Source organism: Eretmochelys imbricata, chromosome 19 (genome assembly GCF_965152235.1).
Source record: "Eretmochelys imbricata isolate rEreImb1 chromosome 19, rEreImb1.hap1, whole genome shotgun sequence".
NCBI lineage: Eukaryota > Metazoa > Chordata > Testudines > Cheloniidae > Eretmochelys > Eretmochelys imbricata.
In genome coordinates, this window is record NC_135590.1 from 15,982,169 (window position 1) to 16,008,220 (window position 26,052).

The window sequence follows — 26,052 nt, forward strand, 5'->3', positions numbered from 1 at the left end:
GCTGCCAGGACCGGCTCTAGGCACCAGTGAAGTGGGCACGTGCTGGGGCCGGCACGTTTCCAGGGGCGGCGTTCCGGCCACCTTTTTTTTCGGGGCAGTTGCGCTCTCGGAGCTGCGCCACTTAGACGGGGCGAGGGCGCCGCGCCCCCGGCTGTAGCAGGACGAGGAAGCCCCAGCCCCGGGATGCTGAGCTGCGAGGGCCCAGCCTCTCCCTGGGGAGGAGAGGGCGAGTCCTGCCGGGGAGCCAGGGCTAGGCTGCCTCATCTGCGCACCGGCTGCTGCGCGGCCTTGTGCCACCCCTTAACTCGGGGCTTCTCTGCGCGGCCGGGCGGGGGAGCGGGAAAGCCCCTGCACGCGCTGGGAGAAGGGGACCTCACTCCCGCCGCTTCCAGTGCCACCCGTGAGCCCCAGCCCCACCTGAGCGTGGGGCGGCAAAAAACCCAGAGCCGGCCCTGTGCACTGCGTGCTTTCTGGGCAGCGGGTGCTGGCCTCTGCTCCCCGGGGCAGGAATGGAAATATCGGCAGCGGCCTTTCTGCCCAACGGCATTAATCTTCCCAAAGGCAAGCGCCCCGAGCAATACGGCGCAGCAGGACAGGCCTTTATGTCACACGCCCAATGTCGAGGGAAAGGCGAGACGGGGTCTGTGTTATTCTGGCTTCCCGCACCAACAACAGTGACAGTCCTAATCAGAGCCAGCCAGACTCACTGGGCTGCCGGCTGTTCCCCTTCCCATTCTCCAGGTAAGGAGTCTGAGGGAACGCCTACATTGCGATTAGATACCCGTGGCTGGCCCCTGCCAGCTGATTCAGGCTAACGGGGCTCAGGCTAAGGCTCTGTTTCACTGTGGTGTTTCTCTTCAGGCTCAGGCTGCAGTTCAAGCGCTGGGGCCCTCCCCTCTCTCAGGCACCGCAATTAACCAGCCCCTTAGCCCCCATCAGCTGGCCTGGGCCAGCCGGGAGTGTCTAATCTCAGTGTAGATGTACCCAGAGAGTCACACAGTTTAATGCCCGAAAGGCACCAGATCATCCGGTCTTACCTCCTGTATCTCACCGGCCACCACCCCCTCCAGCCCCCACACACAACACACAACACTGAAACCAGACCAAAGGGCCACAGCCCACAGGAGGGGGTGTTCCTTTCCTCTCCTGTTCTGACTGCAGGCGATGCTGCTGTCGGGCTCCCTCCTGGAACGCAGGTCATGACCCAGCCAGTGGGCATGCTGAAAGGGGACAGTGTCGCAGGGCCATGTTGCGTGGTGGCTACCAGAGAGAGTGCAGGGAGCCAGCCTTCACCCAGACCCCAAATTGTAAAGTCAGAGGCTCTTGAGCACAAACGACTACTTGGGGGGTGGGGGGAGATTTCTGAATGTGACCTGGACCAGTCAGAGCTGCTGGTGCGTAAGAAAGTATCCAGTTCCCTCCAATCTGAGGATCTCAAAGCACCACATAAACATTCCTGAATTAGAGTCTCCCAGTACCGACATAAGGTGAGGCAGTGCTCCTCTCCACGTTACAGCTGCAGGGACTGAGGGCAAGATCCACTCACGTACATTGCCAGGTACTAAAGGGCATCTGTAGGAAATAACACAACACAAGGCCTGTATGGGATAGCAGCAGCCCACATGGTCCAAACCCACTGTCAGTTTCACAGCATCGGATCCTTTGTGTGGTTGCTGCTTGGAAGCTGGCTCTGATCAGGTATTGGGTGCCGGACCCTGATAATGGAGGGGAGTCTGCAACCACCTCATGCCAAGTACCTTTGCTTTCCTCCTTTAAATCCCTCTTCTTAGCAGCCCCCTGTAGCATCAGGGAGATTGCGACAGGGCAGACGATGAGGCTGACTGCTAACCATGCACCAGGCTTTAATGCTCCAAACTTTCCATCTCCTGTGCTATGAAGTGCTACATTTAGACCTGTCACTAGACTCACATGGGGCCAAAGGTTTCTCTAAGGCTCGGTGGACACGACGAGCTCGGCGTGTGACTCCCAGCTCGTGAGCAGGCAGGCTAAAAATAGTGGACAGGTGACAACAGCAGCGGCATGGACTAGTCGCCCCACGCACATATCCCAGGGGTGCAGGCAGCTTCGTACTCGCAGAGCTCGCAGCTGCTTGTGCAACTGCAGAACCTTCCCCACAGGTCCTGCTACCGGGCCTTGGGACACAATGCTGCTGAGAGCGGGCGAGTCTCACCCCCAATCCAGCTCCGTCCCCCAGAGGGGAATGGGGACAAAAGCTGTGAACACCAACATTGTCCCTGAAGTGCTGCCTCTGGACATGCATGGGGCAGCTCTGCTGAGTGAGAAGAGGCCATTCTCCAAGCAGGACAGTCAGTCTCTCGAGCTGCCAGGGCAGCTCACTGCTCCTTCTCCATTGTCTTTAAAAACCATTTCAGAGAGGTGGTTTGTTTGGGGCGTGTCCAGGAGACTGTTGGAAAATGGTCTTCCTGGTACCATCAAGCCCCACAAGTTCCCAAATCACAAACATGAGATTGGATTACATAGTAATTCTTTGCCATCTGGTTTTGGAGCTTTGTGGACACACTCGTGTCATGTTTTCAAGGTTTTCTCCACCAACATGGGAGCTAGAAACTTCCTTTTTAAAAAAATGAAAGCTGAGCTTCTTGTGTAATCACATGACTCCAGGACCTGGGGCTTTAAGAAATAAACTAGATATCACAAGACTTGTGATAGCATCAGGTGAATTGGCAACACTGCCTTCCTGTGCCCTAGCGGAACTTATGGGACACTGCACAACAGCCTCATATAAAAGGACTGTCTTTAATTCCCCAGTCTCTGCAGGGCCCTTGTGGCATTTCCCTCAATGTACCTAGGTGTCTCCAGGGGAACATGGCCAACTCCATCCCTCCATCCTCATTGTCAGTGGCATTAAGTGATAACCGCTCTGTCCTGAAGAGCACAAGGACATCTCTGCATGCATGAGTGTTTGAGGAACAAAGATTCATGCAATACCCTGCTGGCCCTGCATCCAGCCCCCAAGCTGTCTCCTTCTCTAGTGCCCATGCAATGAGCCTGTGGGTGTAGCGAGCTGGAACCAGCCCATGTAGAGTGTCTGGAGAGGATGCTCACTTCATTAGGATAAGGGGCACCATCAGTGCCAGGCTGGTAATTACCCAGTGGTAGCATGAAAGAAAATGAGCCCTCTTAGAGCAGAACATATAGTGAAATAGATAAAGGTGGCAGATTCATTAATTTACCATCCCCAGCCCTGCTGCCCCAGCTGCTGCTGGCACCGGGATGCCAAGCAACGCAGATGCTCGTCACGCTGAAGGTTTGATCGATCACCTGTGGTCAGGGTGAACCTAGCTCCACACTTACATGGGCAGTCAGACTGATGCAGCCCCTGCTTTGCTATTGTCAGGTTTCTTGTGAGAGCTGCCCTGGGCACAGGGCTTTGCTATGCGGGCAATGGGCTGGCAAGCTGCTTTGTGACCGCAGAGCTGTCCTTGGACCCTGGGCTCAGCACACTGGCTGGCTGGGTTGCTCAGCAGCTTTGTGCCACTAATGCTGAGCTGAAATTGTGGAATGAAGCAGTCCCCACCAAGAGCCAGGCTCACTCCTCTACTGTGGGTCCTGGAGAGGTGGGATGGGAAGTGGATGAGCACTGGCTGACCAGGGGCATTGGTAGTTGAACTTAGGGCATAGGAGGGGGCAGGGCTGTTATCTGAGCGGAGGCTGGCAGGGTGTGCGAATAAGCAGCTCTGACAATGGCCTGTTTGCTGTCTGTCGCTGGGTGCCTTACATTCTTCTAGGACAAGAAGGAATCGGCTGGGTTTGTACCAAGGGAGATTCCGATTGGAGGTTAGGAAAAATGGTCTAACTTTGAGGCTAGTTCAGCACAGGAGCAGGTTCCCCAGGGAGGCTGAACTAACCCATCCTTGGAGGTTTTTAAGAACAGGTTGGACAAAGTCCTGTCAGAGATGGTCTAGGTTTACCTGGTCCTGCCTCTGTGCCGGGATGACCTCTCAAGGTCCCTTCCTGCCCTGCACTGCTATGACTGTGTGTGTGTGCCCAGCACAAAGGGGACCCTCTTCTGGTAGGGGCTCTTAGGTACTATAGGAATTCAAGGGCATCACTCAGGCCCCCCACAATTTTCAGAGTCCTAAGGGCAGGGCAGGGCAGGCAGGTTGGGCCCCCCAGAACCCATTGCTCACTCCAGACGGGCTGCTTGCAGTGCTCCCAAAGCGCCCTGACAGTCTGCTGTCACTGTGCTATCAGATGAGGAGTGGAGTGGAGAAGGAGCAGAGCCATGGACTCACTCACGAAAGGCACCTGGACTGGATGGGGCTGTGCGTTGGGGCTCAGGCCTGGTCTACACCTAAAACATAGGTCGACCTAGCTACATTGCTCAGACCTGTGAAAAATGTAGACCGGCCCTGAACCCCAACGCACAGCCCCATCCCGTCCAGGTTCCTCAAACTGGAGACACAGTTGGGCTGGCAGAAGAATTCTTCTATCGACCTGGCTCCTGCCTCTGGAGGGGATGGATTTACTGCATCGACAGGGAAAACCCCTTCTGTCATTGTAGTAAGTGTCTACACTACAGCGGAGTAGCCTCAGCGGAGCATTTGGAGTGTAGACATACCCTCAGTCTCCTTCCAGAACTGCCTTTACAGAGTCAACACAGCTCAAGAAACTCCCCAGGCCACAGCATTTGGGGAACAAAACCTTCTGCTTTACAAGACGGATGTAATTTCCCTCCAGAGGCAGAGAAGAACCAGCACTCGGCTATAACATCTCTCAAGGGGATTCATTATTGAGGCTGCTGGCCACAGAGAGACCCCGTGGTGCTCTCGACTCCATATTGACTGACCCGGCCTGTGCTGCCTAGTGTCTCTGTCCGGGGTCTCCCTGGCCTGGGCAGTCACGGTTTGAACTGCTGATTAAAATATACACCCAAATATCGCTTTTTCTCTACATAGAATCTGCTCAGAACTGGTTATTGCTCCGTTTCTGGTATAAAATAACTTGATCCTAACTGAAGACTGGCACAACAGGACACTCACAGGACACAATAGCCAGGAGACACTTGTATAGCCATTCTTCTCCATTACTACCAGCTGTACTTGCAGAGTCAGGTAACTCAGTGTGCAGACAGGGACGATCCTGTGGTTAAGGTACTGAACTGGGACTCAGCAATGCTGGATTCAGGTCCTGGTGCTGCCACTGACTTCTTCCTCACCCCTGTGTGACCTTGGCCAAGTCACTTAATCTCTGCCACAGTTCCCTATGGGGATAAAACTTCTGCCTTGTCTATTTAGACTGTAAGCTCTGTGGGGCAGGGATTGTCATTCATTTGGTGTATGTACAGCACCTAATGCCGTGGGTCCTCTCGCTGTTAGTGTGGTGAAAGTAATCACTGGAGGTGGCAGTTGGCTTTGATGCAGCCTCTGTAACTTGCTAACTCAAAGTATGGCCCTTTGTGAAATGTTTCTCAGTTTCCCAAGACATAGAATCATAGAATATCAGGGTTGGAAGGGACCTCAGGAGGTCATCTAGTCCAACCCCCTGCTCAAAGCAGGACCAATCCCCAATTAAATCATCCCAGCCAGGGCTTTGTCAAGCCTGACCTTAAAAACTTCTAAGGAAGGAGATTTTACCACCTCCCTAGGTAACGCATTCCAGTGTTTCACCACCCTCCTAGTGAAAACGTTTTTCCTAATATCCAACCTAAACCTCCCCCACTGCAACTTGAGACCATTACTCCTTGTCCTGTCCTCTTCTACCACTGAGAATAGTCTAGAACCATCCTCTCTGGAACCACCTCTTCTTCTCTGCTACTGGGGGCAAGGTCTGGGTTCTGCATGCCCAAAGCAGGTGATGACAAAACCGCCTGTTTTTATTGTAGAGAAACAGTGTCAACGAAAAGCCACAGCCGTTTCAAACACCCGACCTTGAAAACCTGAGCATGTCTTCCCAGCGACATCTCTTGCCCTTCCAAAGGCAGGAAGCCAGTCCCCTGCATACAGCCATCTCCATACAGTCCCCTCCATACAGCCTGGTCACTCCCTACCGACCCTTGTCCCTGCAGCATCACCCTTGTGTAGCACCCTTTCTCAGCTTGCTTTATTTTTTCTTTCTTGTAGCTGTCCCTTTAAATGCAGCAGAGATAAGCAGCTGCTGTCCTAGCATGACAATATTTCAGCAAGTGGCTGCAGGCTGCATCTGCCTCCCTGCCAGCTGGCAACCTCTGTTCCCTTTTCCTTATCACTGGGGAGATGACAAAGCCTCAGATTTCCCCTTTAATTTACACCCTTGTTTTCCAAAGGAAATTACACTAAAGACAACAACAACCTCTATAGCATGTATTTCTAACCGCCCGGCAGGGCTGCACTATAAGAAGAATAACAGTCCTTGCTTGGGAGGCCTTCATGCTCTGCTTCTAGGACGCAGGGAATAAAATAAACATCACGCTGAGGCCTGCTGCTGCCCAACCCTCTGTCGCTCCACACCTCCTGTTGCCATTACACCAGTGCAAAAGGCTGCCACCCTTTCGTTGAGGGCAGCATTTCACACGTGCGCCAGCTGGTGCAATTCACCCTGCAAGGAGCATGGCAATGGAGAATCGGGCCCCAAGGATCCAAGGTCTGTCCCGGAACCCCGGGACCAGATTCTGATCCAGTCTGGCCGTCTCCTGCAATCTGACCACAACTCTAGTGATTTGGAGCGGGGGGGTTTAACCTGTCTCATGAAAACATAATGAAAGGCCCCAACTCACAATTCTTCCCTTATTCAAAATGGCCGCCATCTCCCATTACCAGCACGACGGCTGCCATTTCCCCACAGTTTAGATCCATCGGGAATGCGCCTGCCCTTAGCAAAGATGGCTGCTGCCTCCTGCTGGTTTCAGTGAGATTGACACCATGCCCAGAGACCAAATAGCTGCCACTCAATGGGTCAGGGGCTGGTGGGATTCATAGACTGTGGGGAGCAGGAGAGACCCTGTGAAAAGGGGATGGGGAGAGTGAGGGGGAGCAGGAGGCAGATTTAGGGGGTACAGGCAATAGGGGGAGGGGAACGGGGAGAGGCCAAGAGGGGTGCAAGGGATGAGGGGGCAAGGAGGTGGCTGAGGGGGGTGCAGAGGGATGGGGCAAGGGGAAGGCTTAGGGGATGTGGGGGGACAAGGGGAGGCTTGGGGTATGAAGGGGTGCATGGGAGCAGGAGGGAGGCAGATGGGGGTGTAAGGGACATGGGGAGGCTCTAGGTTTTTTGCCACCCTAAGCTCCGAGAGCGCAAGTGCCCAAGGGTGGCCAGAAAGCCACCCCCGGAGCTGCGCTGCCCCAAACACGTGCCTGCTTTGCTGGTGCCTGGAGCCGGTCCTGGGCAGGGGGAGAGCTGAGGGGGGTGGGAGGTTGTGCCGATGAGGCCAGGAGTTTGTCTGGGGACAGAGGGAAGGCCAAGGGGGTGCAGAGATATGTGGGGGTATAGCAGAAGGCTGAGGATGTGGGGGGATAAGGGGACAGGGAAGGCTGAGGGGGTGCAAATGACAGTGATGAGTGAGCGATGGAGGGATCAGATGGCAGCTCCCCCAGCTTGGGTGCTAGTGGGGAAGGGATAGGGGAAAAGGCAGTGTCCGAGCATCACACCAACTCTTTCGAGCTGATCTCAAGTCACAGGATTTTGACGACTGCAGGAGGAGCTGTCGTGATCTCCTCTGATCTGGTGCTTTTCAGGGCTGGGCAGAGCTCTGCGTGAGAGCCTCTGGGCCTGCCACTGGACCATGCCTTCACATGTGGCCCCAGAGCAGAGAGAGGGTCTGGGGCAGCAGAAGGTGGCGGAGGGGAGTTGAGGAAGTGGTGCTGTGGGACCCGGGCAGAGGAATGGGGAGTCAGGGAAGTGGTGTCATTATGTCCCAGGGCAGGGAGAAGGCAAGACGTGAAGGAATAGCTGGCAGTTCCCCTATCTCGGGGCTGAAGACAAGGTATGTGGAATCTCCACCACACCAGCCAGGGAGAGACGTGCATTTCTGTGCGCTTTAAAGGTTGCCCTTTCAACCTGAACTTCTTTCCCGAACATTGGCACAGGAATAAAGAGGGGACTGATAAAGTCAAAGGACAAACTGAAAAAAAAAAAAAAAAGATTTGATTAAAAAAAACCCCTCAGGGTTTTTTGGGCCAGTCTCATAATTTTGGTGGGTCTGCCTCCTGATTTTTGATCTCTTGAAGTTGGTAATACTGCTGCTCTCACACCAGTTTTACGGCAGCGTTGCTAATTGTCTTAGTGTAGATGGTCCTGATCTAAACAGGTGTACCTGGGAGCAAAATCTGGCCCTCTTTGGTTGGCAGATTCTAAATTTGGCAGAGGGAACCTTATAGGGGTTTCAGAGTAACAGCCGTGTTAGTCTGTCTTCGCAAAAAGAAAAGGAGTACTTGTGGCACCTTAGAGACTAACCAATTTATTTGAGCATGAGCTTTCGTGAGCTACAGCTCACTTCATCGGATGCATACCGTATGCATCCGATGAAGTGAGCTGTAGCTCACGAAAGCTCATGCTCAAATAAATTGGTTAGTCTCTAAGGTGCCACAAGTACTCCTTTTCTTATAGGGGTTGTGAGGTCAGTTTTGCAGTGAAACTGCATCATGCAGCCCGAGGTGACCCAAGTCAGTCCTTTCCCTCCCTGTCTACTCAGAGTTTAGCAAATATTGTTTGAAGGTGATTTTCCATCTCTTACCCTGCAAATCCCTCTGCGTCAGCTGCTGGAGCCTGGGCTGGGGAAACAGTCACTTGGGATCAAATCAGAAGCAAAGTGGGAATTGCTTTCACTTTGAACAGCGTACACAGAGCAGGTCGCCAGGGAGGGAGAGAGACCGGCTGGATGAGCCCGAGTTACTCATAGAGGAGAAAAGAGAAGGTCAGTAACCAGTGATCCCATTAAAATAACAATACTTGGCTGCAGAGATCTCAAAGTAACTTGCAAACAGCAGTGGATTAAGCCTTGAACTTCCCTTTGAGGCTGGTAAGTGAATGACCCCAAAAGAAGGAAATTTGAGACCCAGAGAGGGGGATTCGATTTGCCAAACGTTATACAGGCAGTTAGTGGTGGAACTAGGAGTAGAACCCAGGAGTCCTGGCTCACAGCCTCTTTTTTAATCCCTAGCCTACTTTGGCTAGAAACTTACTTTACTTGGCCAGAGAGCTACTGGGCTGCTGCTTCTCAGCTAGCTCCAACAATCACATAATGAATCCATTAATATTCAAATTGGCAAAGAGAGTGGCGATTTTCTAGTCACAAAACAAAGGAAGAGCAGGAAGAGGAACTGGCTGCTGCTATTCCTTGGTGAGTGCGGGGCCTTTAAAGCTATTGCTGTGAGACCCTTTTGTCCTATCTCTGCTCACAGGTGTTACATAGCAAGAGACAGACAGTGCCTGGAAGAGGGCAGGAACTCTTCCTGCTCTTTATGCCAGGCACACCCAGCTGCCTGGGGGAGGTGCCAAGGGTTTTCAGGAGAAATCTCTCCCCTCTTCTTGCTTTGCAGATATAAGCGCCAGGTGGCACTTCCCAGGTAGGGTCTCAGCCACACAGAGCCAGCTGTCCGGGCAGGGGTGCCGGAGGAGGGGACGGATGGAGGTGCCACTGATGTGACAGAGAATGTTTAATCCCAGTTGCTTGGCTCTTGGTGTGGCCTGATCCCTCTCTGGACAATGACCCCACCCCATCCCTGGCAGCCCTACAGGGCATGCTACCTCCAGCTCCTTCCGGCTGGTGAACGTGGCAGCAGCTGTTTAACATCCGGCAGCTACGCCACACATCAGGTCGGGGCCCAATCCTGTGAGGTGCTGAGTCCTCTCAACTGCCACGGAGCTCGGCACCCCAGGCTCTAGGAGGGAGAGTGGGGAAGTATCCCCTCTCGGGGGAATTCTGGCGGGGGGAGTGAAATGAAATTTCCCAGAATTTGTTAGCACTGAGCAAAGTTGTCGAATACAGAGCCCCTGGGCTGGCACCAGAAGGACTCCAAACCTTGCCCAGGACAGAGATCCAAGAGGAGGGGGAACTCCATGAAACAAAAGGCCCCTCCCTGCCTGTTCAGCCTGGCACACGCCTGGCACCCTGCAGTTAACAAACAGCAAGAAAACAAAGAGCCACTGCTAGTTGGGCTGGAAACAATGAGCTCCAGCCAGTCTTGGGGGGATTAGGGCTAGGGTGAGAGGTACAGAGAGAAATTTAGGCCAGGCATATGAGCAGCAAGCATGTCCCCGGAGTCAAGGTGACTGAATACAGTGCTGGCACCCTTCCCTGTCCTGTGCTAGTGTAACTCTCCCAAAACACAGCCCTGGGCCGAGCAGACAAAAATTACCAACTCACCCAGAATTTCCCGCTTTCAGGCAGAGCTGCCCATGTGCTTTGATGTTACTTTTTAAGCAATGAAATCAAAGGTTCTGAAGTCCTTGAATGCTGCATCTGCCATCTAGTCAGATGGAAATAAACCCGTGGGAAGCGAGCAGAGGCTCTGTCCTGGCAGGAATAAAAGTGAGCTCAGGCGTGAGAGGGAGAAGAGAGAAGGGAGGAGTCAATGATTAACCCAGAGGCTGAATCGCTGCCTGGAGCAGCATGTCAGTGTCACACCTCCCTTGGAGGAACTAAAACCACTCTCTGCCTTGGCCTTTCAGCAAGTGCAATATCCAGCAACCACCCACCAAAAATAATAGGGTATGTCTACACTACGGAATTAGGTCGAATTTATAGAAGTCGGTTTTTTAGAAATCGGTTTTATATATTCGAGTATGTGTGTCCCCACAGAAAATGCTCTAAGTGCATTAAGTGCATTAACTCGGCGGAGTGCTTCCACAGTACCAAGGCTAGAGTCGACTTCCGGAGCGTTGTACTGTGGGTAGCTATCCCACAGTTCCCGCAGTCTCCGCTGCCCATTGGAATTCTGGGTTGAGATCCCAATGCCTGATGGGGCTAAAACATTGTCGCGGGTGGTTCTGGGTACATATCGTCAGGCCCCCGTTCCCTCCCTCCCTCCCTCCGTGAAAGCAAGGGCAGACAATCGTTTTGCGCCTCTTTTCCTGAGTTACCTGTGCAGACGCCATAGCAAGGCAAGCATGGAGCCCGCTCAGGTAACCGTCACCCTATGTCTCCTGGGTGCTGGCAGACGTGGTACTGCATTGCTACAGAGCAGCATCAACCCCTTGCCTTGTAGCAGCAGACAGTACAGTACGACTGGTAGCCGTCATCGTCATGTCTGAGGTACTCCTGGCCACACATGGGCGCAGGGACTAAATTTGGAGTGACTTGATCAGGTCATTCTCTTTAGACCTGCAGTCAGTCCTATTGAACTGTCTTATGGTGAGCAGGCAGGCGATACGGATTGCTAGCAGTCCTATTGCATCATCTTCTGCTGAGCAGCCATGAGATGTGGATGGCATGCAGTCCTTCTGCACCATCTGCTGCTAGCCAAAGATGTAAAAGATAGATGGAGTGGATCAAAACAAGAAATAGACCAGATTTGTTTTGTATTCATTTGCTTCCCCCCCCCCCCCCGTCTAGGGGACTCATTCCTCTAGGTCACACTGCAGTCACTCACAGAGAAGGTGCAGCGAGGTAAATCTAGCCATGTATCAATCAGAGGCCAGACTAACCTCCTTGTTCCAATAAGAACAATAACTTAGGTGCACCATTTCTTATTGGAACCCTCCGAGAAGTCCTGCCTGAAATACTCCTTGATGTAAAGCCACCCCCTTTGTTGATTTTAGCTCCCTGAAGCCAACCCTGTAAGCCATGTCGTCAGTCGCCCCTCCCTGCGTCAGAGCAACGGCAGACAATCGTTCCGCAACTTTTTTCTGTGCGGACGCCATCCCAAGGCAAGCATGGAGGCCGCTCAGCTCACTTTGGCAATTAGGAGCACATTACACCACACTCATTATCCAGCAGTATATGCAGCACCAGAACCTGGCAGAGCGATACCGGGCGAGGAGGCGACGTCAGCGCGGTCACGTGAGTGATCAGGACATGGACACAGATTTCTCTGAAAGCATGGGCCCTGCCAATGCATGCATCATGGTGCTAATGGGGCAGGTTCATGCTGTGGAACGCCGATTCTGGGCTCGGGAAACAAGCACAGACTGGTGGGACCGCATAGTGTTGCAGGTCTGGGACGATTCCCAGTGGCTGCGAAACTTTCGCATGCGTAAGGGCACTTTCATGGAACTTTGTGACTTGTTTTCCCCTGCCCTGAGGCGCATGAATACCAAGATGAGAGCAGCCCTCACAGTTGAGAAGCGAGTGGTGATAGCCCTGTGGAAGCTTGCAACACCAGACTGCTACCGGTCAGTTGGGAATCAATTTGGAGTGGGCAAATCTACTGTTGGGGCTGCTGTGATGCAAGTAGCCCACGCAATCAAAGATCTGCTGATATCAAGGGTAGTGACCCTGGGAAATGTGCAGGTCATAGTGGATGGCTTTGCTGCAATGGGATTCCCTAACTGTGGTGGGGCCATAGACGGAACTCATATCCCTATCTTGGCACCGGAGCACCGAGCCGGCGAGTACATAAACTGCAAGGGGTAGTTTTCAATAGTGCTGCAAGCTCTGGTGGATCGCAAAGGACGTTTCACCAACATCAACGTGGGATGGCCGGGAAAGGTACATGACGCTCGCATCTTCAGGAACTCTGGTCTGTTTCAAAAGCTGCAGGAAGGGACTTTATTCCCAGACCAGAAAATAACTGTTGGGGACGTTGAAATGCCTATATGTATCCTTGGGGACCCAGCCTACCCCTTAACGCCATGGCTCATGAAGCCGTACACAGGCAGTCTGGACAGTAGTCAGGAGCTGTTCACCTACAGGCTGAGCAAGTGCAGAATGGCGGTAGAATGTGCATTTGGACGTTTAAAGGCGCGCTGGCGCAGTTTACTGACTCGCTTAGACCTCAGCGAAACCAATATTCCCACTGTTATTACCGCTTGCTGTGTGCTCCACAATCTCTGTGAGAATAAGGGGGAGATGTTTATAGTGGGGTGGGAGGTTGAGGCAAATCGCCTGGCTGCTGGTTACGCGCAGCCAGACACCAGGGCGGTTAGAAGAGCACAGGAGGGCGCGGTACGCATCAGAGTAGCTTTGAAAACCAGTTTCATGACTGGCCAGGCTACGGTGTGAAAGTTCTCTTTGTTTCTCCTTGATGAAACCCCCCGCCCCTTGGTTCACTCTATTTCCCTGCAAGCTAACCACCCTCCCCTCCTGCCTTTAATCATTGCTTGCAGAGGCAATAAAGTAATTGTTTCTTCACATTCATGCATTCTTTATTCATTCATCACACAAATAGGGGGACGACTACCAAGGTAGCCCAGGAGGGGTGGTGGAGGAGGGAAGGAAAATGCCACACAGCACTTTAAAAGTTTACAACTTTAAAATTTATTGAATGCCAGCCTTCTTTTTTTTGGGCAATCCTCTGTGGCGGACTGGCTGGTTGGCCGGTGGCCCCCCCACCGCGTTCTGGGGCGTCTGGGTGTGGAGGCTATGGAACTTGGGGAGGAGGGCAGTTGGTTACACAGGGGCTGTAGTGGCAGTCTGTGCTCCAGCTGCCTTTGCTGCAGCTCAACCATACACTGGAGCATACTGGTTTGGTCCTCCAGCAGCCTCAGCATTGAATCCTGCCTCCTCTCATCACGCTGCCGCCACATTTGAGCTTCAGCCCTCTCTTCAGCCCGCCACTTACTCTCTTCAGCCCGCCACCTCTCCTCCCGGTCATTTTGTGCTTTCCTGCACTCTGACATTATTTGCCTCCACGCATTCGTCTGTGCTCTGTCAGTGTGGGAGGACAGCATGAGCTCAGAGAACATTTAATCACGAGTGCGTTTTTTTTTCTTTCTAATCTTCACTAGCCTCTGGGAAGGAGAAGATCTTGTGATCATTGAAACACATGCAGCTGGTGGAGAAAAAAAAAGGTACAGCGGTATTTAAAAAACCACATTTTATAAAACAGTGGCTACAGTCTTTCAGGGTAAACCTTGCTGTTAACATTACATACATAGCACATGTGCTTTCGTTACAAGGTCGCATTTTGCCTCCCCCCACCGCGTGGCTACCCCCTCAACCCTCCCCCCTCCCCGTGGCTAACAGTGGGGAACATTTTTGTTCAGCCACAGGCAAACAGCTTAGCAGGAACGGGCTCCTCTGAATGTCCCCTGAAGAAAAGCACCCTATTTCAACCAGGAGACCATGAATGATATCTCACTCTCCTGAGGATAACACAGAGATATAAAGAACGGATGTTGTTTGAACGTCAGCAAACATACACTGCAATGCTTTGTTGTACGATGATTCCCGAGTACGTGTTACAGGCCTGGAGTGGTAAAGTGTCCTACCATGAAGGACGCAATAAGGCTGCCCTCCCCAGAAACCTTTTGCAAAGGCTTTGGGAGTACATCCAGGAGAGCCGCGAATGCCAGGGCAAATTAATCCTTTCACATGCTTGCTTTTAAACCATGTATAGTATTTTAAAAGGTACACTCACCGGAGGTCCCTTCTCCGCCTGCCGGGTCCAGGAGGCAGCCTTCGGTGGGTTCAGGGGGTACTGGTTCCAGGTCCAGGGTGAGAAACAGTTCCTGGCTGTCGGGAAAACCGATTTCTCCACTTGCTTGCTGTGAGCTATCTACAACCTCACCATCATCATCATCATCATCTTCTTCGTCCCCAAAACCTGCTTCCGTGTTGCCTCCATCTCCATTGAAGGAGTCAAACAACATGGCTGGGGTAGTGGTGGCTGAACCCCCTAAAATGGCATGCAGCTCATCATAGAAGCGGCATGTTTGGGGCTCTGACCCGGAGTGGCCGTTCGCCTCTCTGGTTTTCTGGTAGGCTTGCCTCAGCTCCTTAAGTTTCAAGTGGCACTGCTTCGGGTCCCTGTTATGGCCTCTGTCCTTCATGCCCTGGGAGATTTTGACAAAGGTTTTGGCATTTCGAAAACTGGAACGGAATTCTGATAGCACGGATTCCTCTCCCCATACAGCAATCAGATCCCGTACCTCCCATTCAGTCCATGCTGGAGCTCTTTTGCGATTCTGGGACTCCATCATGGTCACCTCTGCTGATGAGCTCTGCATGGGCACCTGCAGCTTGCCACGCTGGCCAAACAGGAAATGAGATTCAAAAGTTCGCAGTTCTTTTCCTGTCTACCTGGCCAGTGCATCTGAGTTGAGAGTGCTGTCCAGAGTGCTCACAATGGAGCACTCTGGGATAGCTCCCGGAGGCCAATACCATCTAATTGTGTCCACAGTACTCCAAATTCGACCCGGCAAGGCCAATTTAAGCGCTAATCCACTTGTCCGGGGTGGAGTATGGAAATCGATTTTAAGAGCCCTTTAAGTCGAAATAAAGGGCTTCATCGTGTGGACGGGTGCAGGTTTACATCGATTTAACGCTGCTAAATTTGACCTAAAGTCCTAGTGTAGACCACGGCATAGAAAATTAGGGTTGGAAGAGACCTCAGGAGGTCATCTGGTCCAACCCTAATGGAAGAAATTGTCTGACAAGCAACCTCTAGCAGGGAGGAAAGCAGATGTGCCAGACCTGGATCTAAATGTTTTTCTGCTTTCCAGATGGTGTCAGTGGGCCCTTTATTGATGGGGAAACTGAGACACAGCAAGGCAAAGACCCCTCGGTGGGCATCTTGTGTGTGCAAGGAGTACAGGATCAGGTCCTCAGTGACTCACCCCAATGTGGACAGGAATAAATCCAGGAGCCTGGGATAAACTAAAGCCCTCGGCGGTTAGACTACATGACCCTTGTGGTCCCTTCTGGCCCTATGATTCTATGAAAGCAGAACTGTGCCAGTGTGCACAGTCAAATTGGAGAGGGCACAGTGTATGCGTGCCCAGGGGCATATTGCTTACATATGTGTGTGAGCATGTATGTGCAGTACACGTGTCCCTGGTGCTTGTGTGTGAGTGTATGGAGGTGCGCTGATGTGCATGTGTGTGCCCAGCTGTTCACATTGGTGCTTGCCTGCCAGGTGCCAGCTCTCTTTACACTAGCAGCTGGTGTATTGCTCTGGTCACCGGCTGTGCTCCACAGTGGCTCTTTAAGTTCCTTAGGCTATGTCTACACTGCTCACCTTACAAGAGCGTTGCTGTAGCCGCGCCATTGTAAGGAGCGCTGCTTGGCCGCTCTCTCCCGGCGGCAAAATTAAACCACCTCTAACGGCTCTCGCCAATGAAGCGCTGTCCGTATTGCGCTTTTCGTCGCTAAAATTTTTGTCGTTCGGGGGGGAGAGGGTGTTTTTTCACATTCCTGAGTGACAAAAGGTGGAGTGACAAAAGTGCCAGTGTAGACAAAGCCTAGGTTTTACCTTGCACTAAACCACTGCACAACCTTGGGGAAGTATCTGTTTTATGGCCTAGACAATAAACCCAGCCACAATCAACAAATGCCAGCCCAGGAAAGAGGCTCCTCCTGTGCCATTGGCCTGTATAATCCTGTCCTAGGAGTCGCCCAGCCAGGTCCAATTGCCCTGACGCTCAAACCTCCCGGCGTGACAGCACAATGGAGAGTTCAGCACAGATCTTGGGGCCCTAGGCAACCCCCAGTGTGTTTCCATAGCAACCGTCCAGGAGCAGGGCCTGGCGGCTGCGAGGTCTCAATCTGGTTCTCACGCACTTGGCTTTGCACACAGATGTGTCCCCCCACCCTCCCCACTGCACAGCCACGCAGAGTCCCTGCTTAGTAGCCAAATGGCCCCTTTTGTGTGGCAAGGTGGTTGAGTGGTTAAAGCAATGGACGGCTAATCCAGGGTACAATGCACACTCCACCTTTGTCGGCCTTTCTTGGGCTGGTTCAGTTGCCTGGAGGCTGCTCTGTGCCCAGGGAAGCCTTTCAGTAAAATAAAATAAATAAATAAATAAAAAATCGGGCTGGTGTCACAGCTTGAGGGGCACCAGCCAGGACTCAAACTTATCTTGCAAGAATCTCCTAGGCTGCCTCTCATTCCATTCTCTGTCCCCACCTGCGGATGCAGATATAGCTAGGAAAGGCCCAGTTCCCTGTTTAAAGGGAGGGGTGTTTCAGAACCTGTTAAAAGGAGGTTCAAAGTTGGCTTTCACCATGCTTGTTCTGATACATGTTGGCTGGCTGGGGCAGGCCAGAGTTGGACCGGGCTGGTTTGCAGTATCTCGGTGAGCCAGTGCTTTCCTCTGGAAGCAGACAGCTTGTGCTCTGCAGTTTAAACCTTCATTACAAATATTAAGTCTCTGTTTGCTTCCAGCTGCACATAAATTCTTCAGAATTGGAACTCTGTATAATGCAATTCAGTGGTGCTTGCCTGAGTTTGTAGACAGCCTGAACCAATACCTCCAACGAAAGTGTGAACTTCCTCCATTCATCTCAATGGGGCAGTGACTGTGAAGCCTAATTATGCAAATTTAAATGTTTTGCTGCTGATCAAAGCATACAAGGAAGGGGAGAGATGAACCTAGCATTATGGCAATCCACGCAATCTACTGAGCGGCGTCCCATTCTGGAGCGACAAGTTAGCAGAGCTTGAGATGTTGGTAGAGCCTGGGTTGTGGGTGGAGCTTGAGAGAGTACCACCCCTTTTTTTTCCCAGTATGTTGCAGAGTCAAACTGCCTAAAACTAAGCAAAGCCAAACAAAACAAATATAAAAAAACAGGCAGCCCCTGGAAAAGTGTATAAAAAAGTGTTTCTGTGTGGGCAAGTGTGTGCATGCAGGCATTGTATGTGTGTAAGAGACTGTGTGTCTTTGTGTAGGGAGGTGTGTGTATTGCCGCATGTGTGTATACCTGTGTGAATAAAATTTGCAGCCTAACGCTTTGACTTCTATTTCTTTTGCTGGCTCGTGCACCAAAAAATTGATGACATAAAATGTGTGTATTCATTTCATAACAAGTTTTTAAAAGAGAAGGGAACTCTAAGAGAAATACATTATTTCTTAAAAAGTGAATGTTTTTGACTAGTAATTGCATAAGAGCCGATGTATCATACATTTCTCCCCACCTTTGTCTAGCTACATTATAAATTCTTTGTTGCAGACTCTCTCTTTTTATGTGTATGTCCAGCTCTGACCACACTGGAGCCCGGATCTTAGTTGGGGTCTCTAGGCACTAAACAACAATTGTAATAATAAATAATGTGGACGTATATGTGTTAGTGCACGATAGATGTGTACACATGAATACACGTGTGTATTCGCATGTAGGTGCGGGAGTCAGTTTCTACAGATTCAATTATATAGGTATCTGGACAGGTGCATTTCTGTGGTTGTGCTCTATGGATTTGTATTTGGGCTTCAGGAGTGGGCCTTTAATTGACCCATTGCAGCTGTGATAAGGTGTGGTCCTAATTCCACTCATAAAATTACAATAACTTTAGTGAACAAAAAAATATGGAGCTGGTTATGAAAAATGGGAAGAGGGGAGGGAAAGAATCATGAAAACCTTGGTGAAATTTCATTTTTTTAAAAATTACCCTTTTTGACTATTTTGCTGCCAGCTCTAGCATCCTGTAAAAAATAAAACCTGAACTGAGCATAATACATCTGTCAAAACAATAAATACGCCTGTTTGGGCCAATGAGCACGTGAGCATGGGTGGGGGACAGCAAGTGACGGAGGGAGGCGGGATGGAGTGAGCGGAGTGCGGGGCCTCGGGAAGGGGTGGGGCAGTGGGCGGGGCAGTGGGCAGGGCAAGGGTTTTCGGTTTTTTTTGGATTAGGATGTCGGCAACCCTAGCGTCAGGAAGGAGGGGGAGCTGGTGAGGGCCCAGGAGTGCTGCAGAGCTGTGGCTGGGGAACCTGCTCCACTGCTCTTGGCTTTAGTTAGTGCTTCTCCTCCATCCGACACAAGATTGGCTCCACACCATTTGGGAGGAGCAGGACTGGCCCAGACACTGCTCTGGCTCCTGCCACCCGGCCTCTCCTGGCGATCGATTGCTGTCTCGCAGACTGCAAGGGATGACAGCAGGAGCTTTGATAAATGAGCTGAAAGGTCATCTGGATTCATCGGCACTTTGGCAAGTGCCTCTGGCTCCTCTGCTGGGGGCTATTTTGTACCTTCTGGCCATGAAACCCTTCGGTGAATCACAGCAAGGGCCTGTGCGCTGTCTCAGGGCAGCAGGGCAGGAGAGGGGGGGCTACTTTTCCTTTCCAAAGATGCTGAAGCATATTAAAGGGGAAGTGAAGCAGCAGAAACGTGATCATTCATTCCTGGATTTTCTGTTTACTGCCTTGCATCGCCAATTGCCTCCGCTCAGCACTGGCAACGGGCTCACCCCCCCAGCACAGCGGTCAGCCATGACACCAGGTGCAGGACAAGGGAGACCCAGGCTTAATGTTGGCTAGCTGACTGTTGCTAAACAAACCAGCAGGGGGAGCCAAAACAATATGTTTGCATAGGTCCTACATAAACTGTGCTTGTTTTGTTTCCTTTAAATTTCTACACTGATGGGTGGAAAAGATTTTATTTCTGTTTAACAACTTGAATAAAGGAGTCATTTCCCAACAGATGAGAATAATTTCAAGGTTAGTCAGATTTGGAGCCTAATCTGTATTTGAGAGATCTTTGCCAACAGACAGTACATTGGTCCACGGCCCAGGGCCATCCAGTCTGGACCTTGCCTCCAGCAGCGACCAATGCCTGGAGGTGTGGTGGAAGCTGAAAACCCTTAGTAGTGGACTTGACCAATTATACAGGGCAGCTGTCAGGAAGCAGGGCTTGCAGGAGAGTCAGTCTCCAAGCAACCTAACAAGCATGGCTGGCCTGTAGTAGGCTGCCTAATTAGTTACACCCCCTGACTAGTTGGAAAAGTCAGCAGACCAGCTCTTAAAGTCAGCACCAGCAGTAGTTCAGTGGTAAGCATTTGCCCCCAGCTTCCCTGAGATAGCTTCTGTGCCTCCTTGTTCCAGCACTGCCTTGCCTCGCCTCGCCTCGCCTTTCTCCATGTAACCCAGTTCTGATTTTGGTTCTGGCGTCTGACTACTGACTCCTGCTCCAGCTATGAGGCATGACTGCCCACATCCCAGTCAAGTGACAGTAGCAAATGGAAGGTTAGTTCCTTTCCTGACCCCTGGAAGGCATCAGCTGGTACCTTGAAGCAGGAAATCACCCTCACCTCTCATAATCTTAGCACAGAGGGTCAGACAATCATCGAGTCCCTGCTGTTGTCTTCCTCCCTCTGCAGCAGGGAGTTCCACCAGTTTGTGTGCTACCTTGATTTCTTGTTTGTCTGTTTAAAATGTGCTGTCTTTTCAAACTGAGTGCTCCTATTGTTCTCATACTGTCTGGTGGGGAAATCGCACTGCGCAGAGCTGGTCAAAATTTTCTTGACAGAATAGTTTTGCATTGGAAAAGCAGTTTCATCAGAATGGAAACATTTTGTATGAATGTGTCTAATTTCAACAAAATTTTCAATAGGAAAAACTGAATTGATGTCAAAATGTTTCATTTTGATAAGGTAAAAACAGCATTTTCTTTTGACCCTCATTTCAAGACATTTTGATTCATAGTATAGTAAATATTAATTTAAATAGATTATATTATGTTTCAACACTAAAACAGCAATGTTTTAACTTGATTGAACCTAAATGTTTGGATGGTTCCAAATAAAAAAATTTCAGAATTTTTGTTTCACAGGAACTTTCAAAGTTTTTGCTTTTTGCTCCAATCTGTAATGAAAAAAAATTCTGAAATATCAGAATTTCCTGTAGAATGGAAAGTCCAATCCCTGCCCAGCTGTGTCACTGGGTAATGTGGAGTCATACTAGAATTAGACAGGTTTCAGAGTAGCAGCCGTGTTAGTCTGTAGTTCGCAAACAGAAAAGGAGTACTTGTGGCACCTTAGAGACTAACCAATTTATTTGAGCATAAGCTTTCGTGAGCTACAGCCCACTTCATTGGATCATCCGATGAAGTGAGCTGTAGCTCACGAAAGCTTATGCTCAAATAAATTGGTTAGTCTCTAAGGTGCCACAAGTACTCCTTTTCTTTATACTAGAATTAGAGATCCAAACCTCGCCCATAGGGCCTGTGCTGTGTGCTCGCAAAGCCCTGGGCTTTCCCAAATAGTGTATCCCCAGAATGCCTGTTCATCAGTTGCTTCCAAGTAAATTCCCCTTATTGTCTTGGTGCCTGGTGGGGTATATTATTCGGATGACACACAAAGCCTGCTCACTCTATAAGCAGAGCTAATAAAGCTCAGTCCCTGGAGGCAGAAGATTCTTCTTTAATCACCATGTCAACAGAGCAGGACCAATGCCTCCTTCAGGCTGTGGGTCAAGCACAAGACTTATACAAGCGACTCTTTTCATTTGCAGGATGTAATTGATGCTATCATGCTCCTTGCCTCCCTCAAAATGTCCTGGAGCTAACACGCGTCTTTCCAAGTCCTTGTGAACACACTGGATCAAATCCCAAGCTGCTTCCGCTGCTGCCTCCTACGAGAGTGCTCCCGGGAGCTTGGTTATCCCTTTGACGACAGGGATCAGGACGGTGAGATTCAGAGATGAGGACATTTTTCTCCCTTCCATAATAATTGGGCTTCCTTTATTCCCATCATCTCTATGGCAGGGATAAAGGCAGAAAAGCCCAGCCAATGAGGCAGCTGGGAGCTGCTTAGGGAGGAGAACGACCCCAGCCCCATCCTCTTGGCTCTCCCTGCTGCTCCCAATCTGTCTCCCCAACCAAGACGCGTACAGTGTGGAAAACAACCCGTCTGGCTCGCTGGATGAGAAGCTTCAGGAGAGAGCCAGAATAACACCGCACTCAAGGGGTCTACAGCTGGAGTTTCAAGGTGTTAAGCCCCCACAGCTCCACGGAAAGCTGCATGGGAGCTGTCGGTGCCCAGCACATTTGGAAATCAGGCTGGAGGTGGCTTGCGGGGAGGAGGGGTTGTGGGGGAGGAGAAGGGGGATTTCACCTGCTGGCCTGGGCTAGGAAGTGGATCCTTGTGGCTGGAGTGAATTTCACCCTTTGGGGCTCAGTTCCCCACCCGCAAGACGGGGATGAAAAGATTGACCTTGCTGACGGAGCTGCTGTGAGGGTCAGGCTGTGAAGCACAACGGGGGCCATAGGAAAGCGAATGAATACAGTGAAGGACAGACAGAGCCTGCTGGTGCTGCAGGCCGCGTGCACACCTGCTGCAGAATTTCCCCATCCCCACAGAGGAAGGGGCTGCTCTCTAAGATCCACTGAGCCTAGCTGTCAGCTACAGCATCTCCTTCTAAGGCATCTGACCCTGGGGATGGATAGCCAAGGCAGGGTATGTCTCCCCTGCCATCAAAGGTGTGACTGCAGCATGCGCTGCCATGCCCAAGCTAGCTTGGATTTAGCTGGCTCAGGTAACAACAGCAGGGAAGCCACAGCAGCACCGGCAGTCTGGGATGCTGCCCATGTTGCCGCGGGTTCACCACTCGTTAGCTGAGCTCGTTCAGAGCCAGCTTGGGTAGGTCGAGACATGCTGCCGCGATACCTGTGGCTGCAGCGTCACCATCCCCTCTGTCCGCTCTCCCTGTGCAGCATGCCCTGTCCCTGACACACAAACACTCCCAGCTCCCAGGTGCTGCACTTCCATTGCAGAGGTTAATCCCTGGACTAAGAAAGCACCTGGTGGATCCCCACAGTTTGCAGTCTAATCCAGAAAAGGTCAAGGAGACAGGGGCTGCTTAATGAGAGCTAATTGTGTTGCATAAATCTGAATAAATACAGCCTGCAGCAAAGCCAATGCACTGGGTGGCTGCTGGAGCCCCTGGGATTGGGGCCAGCCAAGTGGGCTTCCACTCCTACAAGGCAGCGGGTTCATTTCTGGGCTTTGTAAGCAGGGTTGATTTCCTGTAGGCTTAGTGCAGCCTCTGCTTCACCAGGCTTCCAGGGTCACAAGGAAGTGTTTCCTGAGAAAATCCCTCTAATGAGGATATTTGAGGGTGTGGTAAAAATAGAGCTAGTGAAATGCACTGGAGTGCATGGAGTCTGTATGAGAGGGACAAAGCTGTCTAGTACACGAGGCATGGCCGTGGGGGCCAGGAACCCCTCAGCTCTCACCTGCCCTAACTTCCGCCGCAGTGTAATACACACAAAGGGCTTCTGGTTTTCAGGGTTTATTAATTTCATTTCAGGGGATTATTTTTAGTAATTTTAAAGTTCTATGTAGATGTCCAAACATCAGGGTTTTCTGGGGCTTTCTCTTTGATCCTGTATAAGAAGATTTTTATCAGGTACTTCCCCAAATTCTTGTCTAAATAGGAACTACTTTAATTATTATATGTATAAAAATGGTGTACACGTTAGCTGAAGCTTTGTATCCTTGTTACTGAACCGCTCGTTTAGTGTTCGTGAGCTTTGACACAATGTTGTTTCAAACCACCCTAATGTTAAAGCACCCCAGCAGGGTCTACATGGACCAATAAATGTGCGAAACTTCAGTGCACTTTAGAAACCACACCCCCGTAGCCTGATTACTGCTCTGTGTAGCCAAGCCCTTCGATATGAGCCAAGGAGCAGAGGCATCGCCTGCATAAACAAACTGCTCTGGGAAAGGGGAGAAGTCAGCACAAACTGAGTCACTCCCTCCAGTGTTTTTCTAATGTTTACCGGAGAAACGCTGTTTATTTTGGGGAGGGGGTGACGAAGTGGGGATATTCCCTTGTTATGTTGTATGTGAGTCTTCCTGTTGAGTCGATGTGAGTTTTACTGTTTTGCATGAATACTGTATGTGCCTCAGTTTCCCTGTGTGCTGCACCAATACCTCGGTGGTGGGAATAGGGATGTGTGACTTTGGCTGAGGGCTCTGGGGCAGGTGAGGCTGCCTGCACGTATGCTATGACCAGTGCCCTTCGTAACCTGAGACCCAGGTGACTTTTTGCCCCAGAAGGGAGAAGAGACAAGGACAAGGAGGAGGAGCAACGGGGGTGTCTGAGGTCAGGTCAATGGAAGCTGGCAGTCTGCTGTGGGGGACTGGAAGAGGGGGAGTCCAGGCATCTGGCCCAGGACTCCCCAAGATGGACTTGGCTGAAAGTCACTGATTTCTGTGCTAACAAGCTCTGTTCTACACTGTGTTCCTGTTGAATAATAAACCTTCTGTTTTACTGGCTGGCTGAGAGTCACGTTTGACTGCGGAGTTGGGGTGCAGGGCCCTCTGGCTTCCCTAGGAGCCTCACCCAGATGGACTCGCTGCAGGTAGTGCACAGGGAGGAAGGGGATGCTGAATGTTCTGAGGTCAGACCCAGGAAGGTCGAAGTTGTGTAAGCTTCTTGCCCTGGAGACAGTCTGCTCAGAGAGAGGAGGCTCCCCAAGAGTCCTGACTGGCTTCATATGGAGTAGTTCCAGAGCATCGCCCAGTGACTCTGTGACCGGGGATGTACCAGGGATCTTTGATTAGTTAAAACATGAAATCAGAAGGTGTCTGTATAGACCAGAACTGAGGACTCTGTGGTTCTTTCCCTGGCTCTGCCACTGATGTGCTGTCATGGTCAAGTTGCTTAGACTAAAACATTCCCAACGTGGTCTCTAGTTCTGGGGACCTAAGCTCAGATCCTCTGGGTTGGATTTTCAGAAGTGCTGAAGCCAATGGGAGCTGCAGCTGCTCAGCACCTCTAGGAATCAGGCCCAAGCTGGCTGAGACCGGGCTTCCGAAACCTAATGCACCCCAAACAGGTCACTTCTGAAAACCTGCTGTGTCTCAAGCACCATGAAATGGGAAAAAACAGTCACACTTCACTCATCCTCGGGGCCATAAACAATCACTTGCAGATCCCTGCACACCATAAACACAAGGCAGTAAATCTAATGATGTCACAGGAACACCCGGCACTGTGACCTTTGCACCACAGAGTCTGGCTTGCCGGAGTTTGGTTTCATTAATACACAATTGCAAATAATTAAATGACTAGCCCAGCACCAGCCAAGGGGTGGGGCTGGACGCTGCCTGCCGCTCCCCCTGGCCCATCTATGCTGGGCAGGGCAGAAAATCAAGTCTAGAGAGAATCCTGTTTGCTGCCATGGGGCCTGATTCTGGGGTCAATGAAGAGTAAGCTCACTGAAGTCAATGTTAGCTCACATTGAGACTGAGAGCAGGACCCTATCTGTGGTTTGCCATGTATTCCACAGCATCCCCTGCAGGGAGAGGCAATTCATGCAGCATTACTTCCAGCAGTGCCTGCTTTTCTTTGAGAATTTAGAGGAGTGAAAAGTATTTGATTGGCAGCCCTGTCAGTCACTCAGCTCATATAACACAACTAGACTGATTGGCTGCACTTCTGGGCCATGACTGGATTTGCATGGGAGTGCATTTGTGACAGTCTCTGCTATTATGTTCATCACATTTACAAGCCTATGATAAATTTTGTACAAAGTATGCCTTGTGAGGTATCATTTGAAAACTTGTAATCGGCTGAACATTATTGTCCAGATAAAATAGGTGTATCAGAATTTTATGTAAAGTTACAAGATGATAGTGTATAACATTGTTATAACATGCTCCAAGGTTAAGAAAAGTAGGCCTAAACTAATTTTCAGAGATAAAGGACAGACCAACACCCAGTCAGGTGTTAAAAAATTATCACCTGCTTAAGCAGCCATCACAGGGACGGTTCAGACCTCACGTCCACCAGAGACAGCAGGGGGGTTGTCCTCAAAGAGGGGAGAAGGGTATAAAAATGAGAGACAGTGGCCTCCATCTCACCTGTCTCTCCCTCCCAATCTCTACTCATGGCAGCTACAATGCTTGAAAGACATTGAATCCTGACTTCTATGTGTCGTTACTTGTAATCACTTAAAATCTATCTTTCTGTAGTTAAAGATATCTTATTGTTTTATCTTAACCAGTGTGCTTGGATGAAAGTGTGTGGGGAATCTCCATTTGGGATAACAATTTCTTTTGATGAAATGACTGACTTTCTATGAGCTTGTAACAGAGGCACCGACTTCCCCAGTTCCTGGGGTGTGCTTGACTCCTGCTCTACCCCAGGCCCCGCCACCCCTTCCTGCCCTGTTCTGCCCCTCCCCCGCCTCTTCCTGCTCCCGCTCCTCCCCCACCGGTGCCTCCTGCACTGTTGGCGGGAGCACTTTCATGCCATCAATGCTAACGCCACT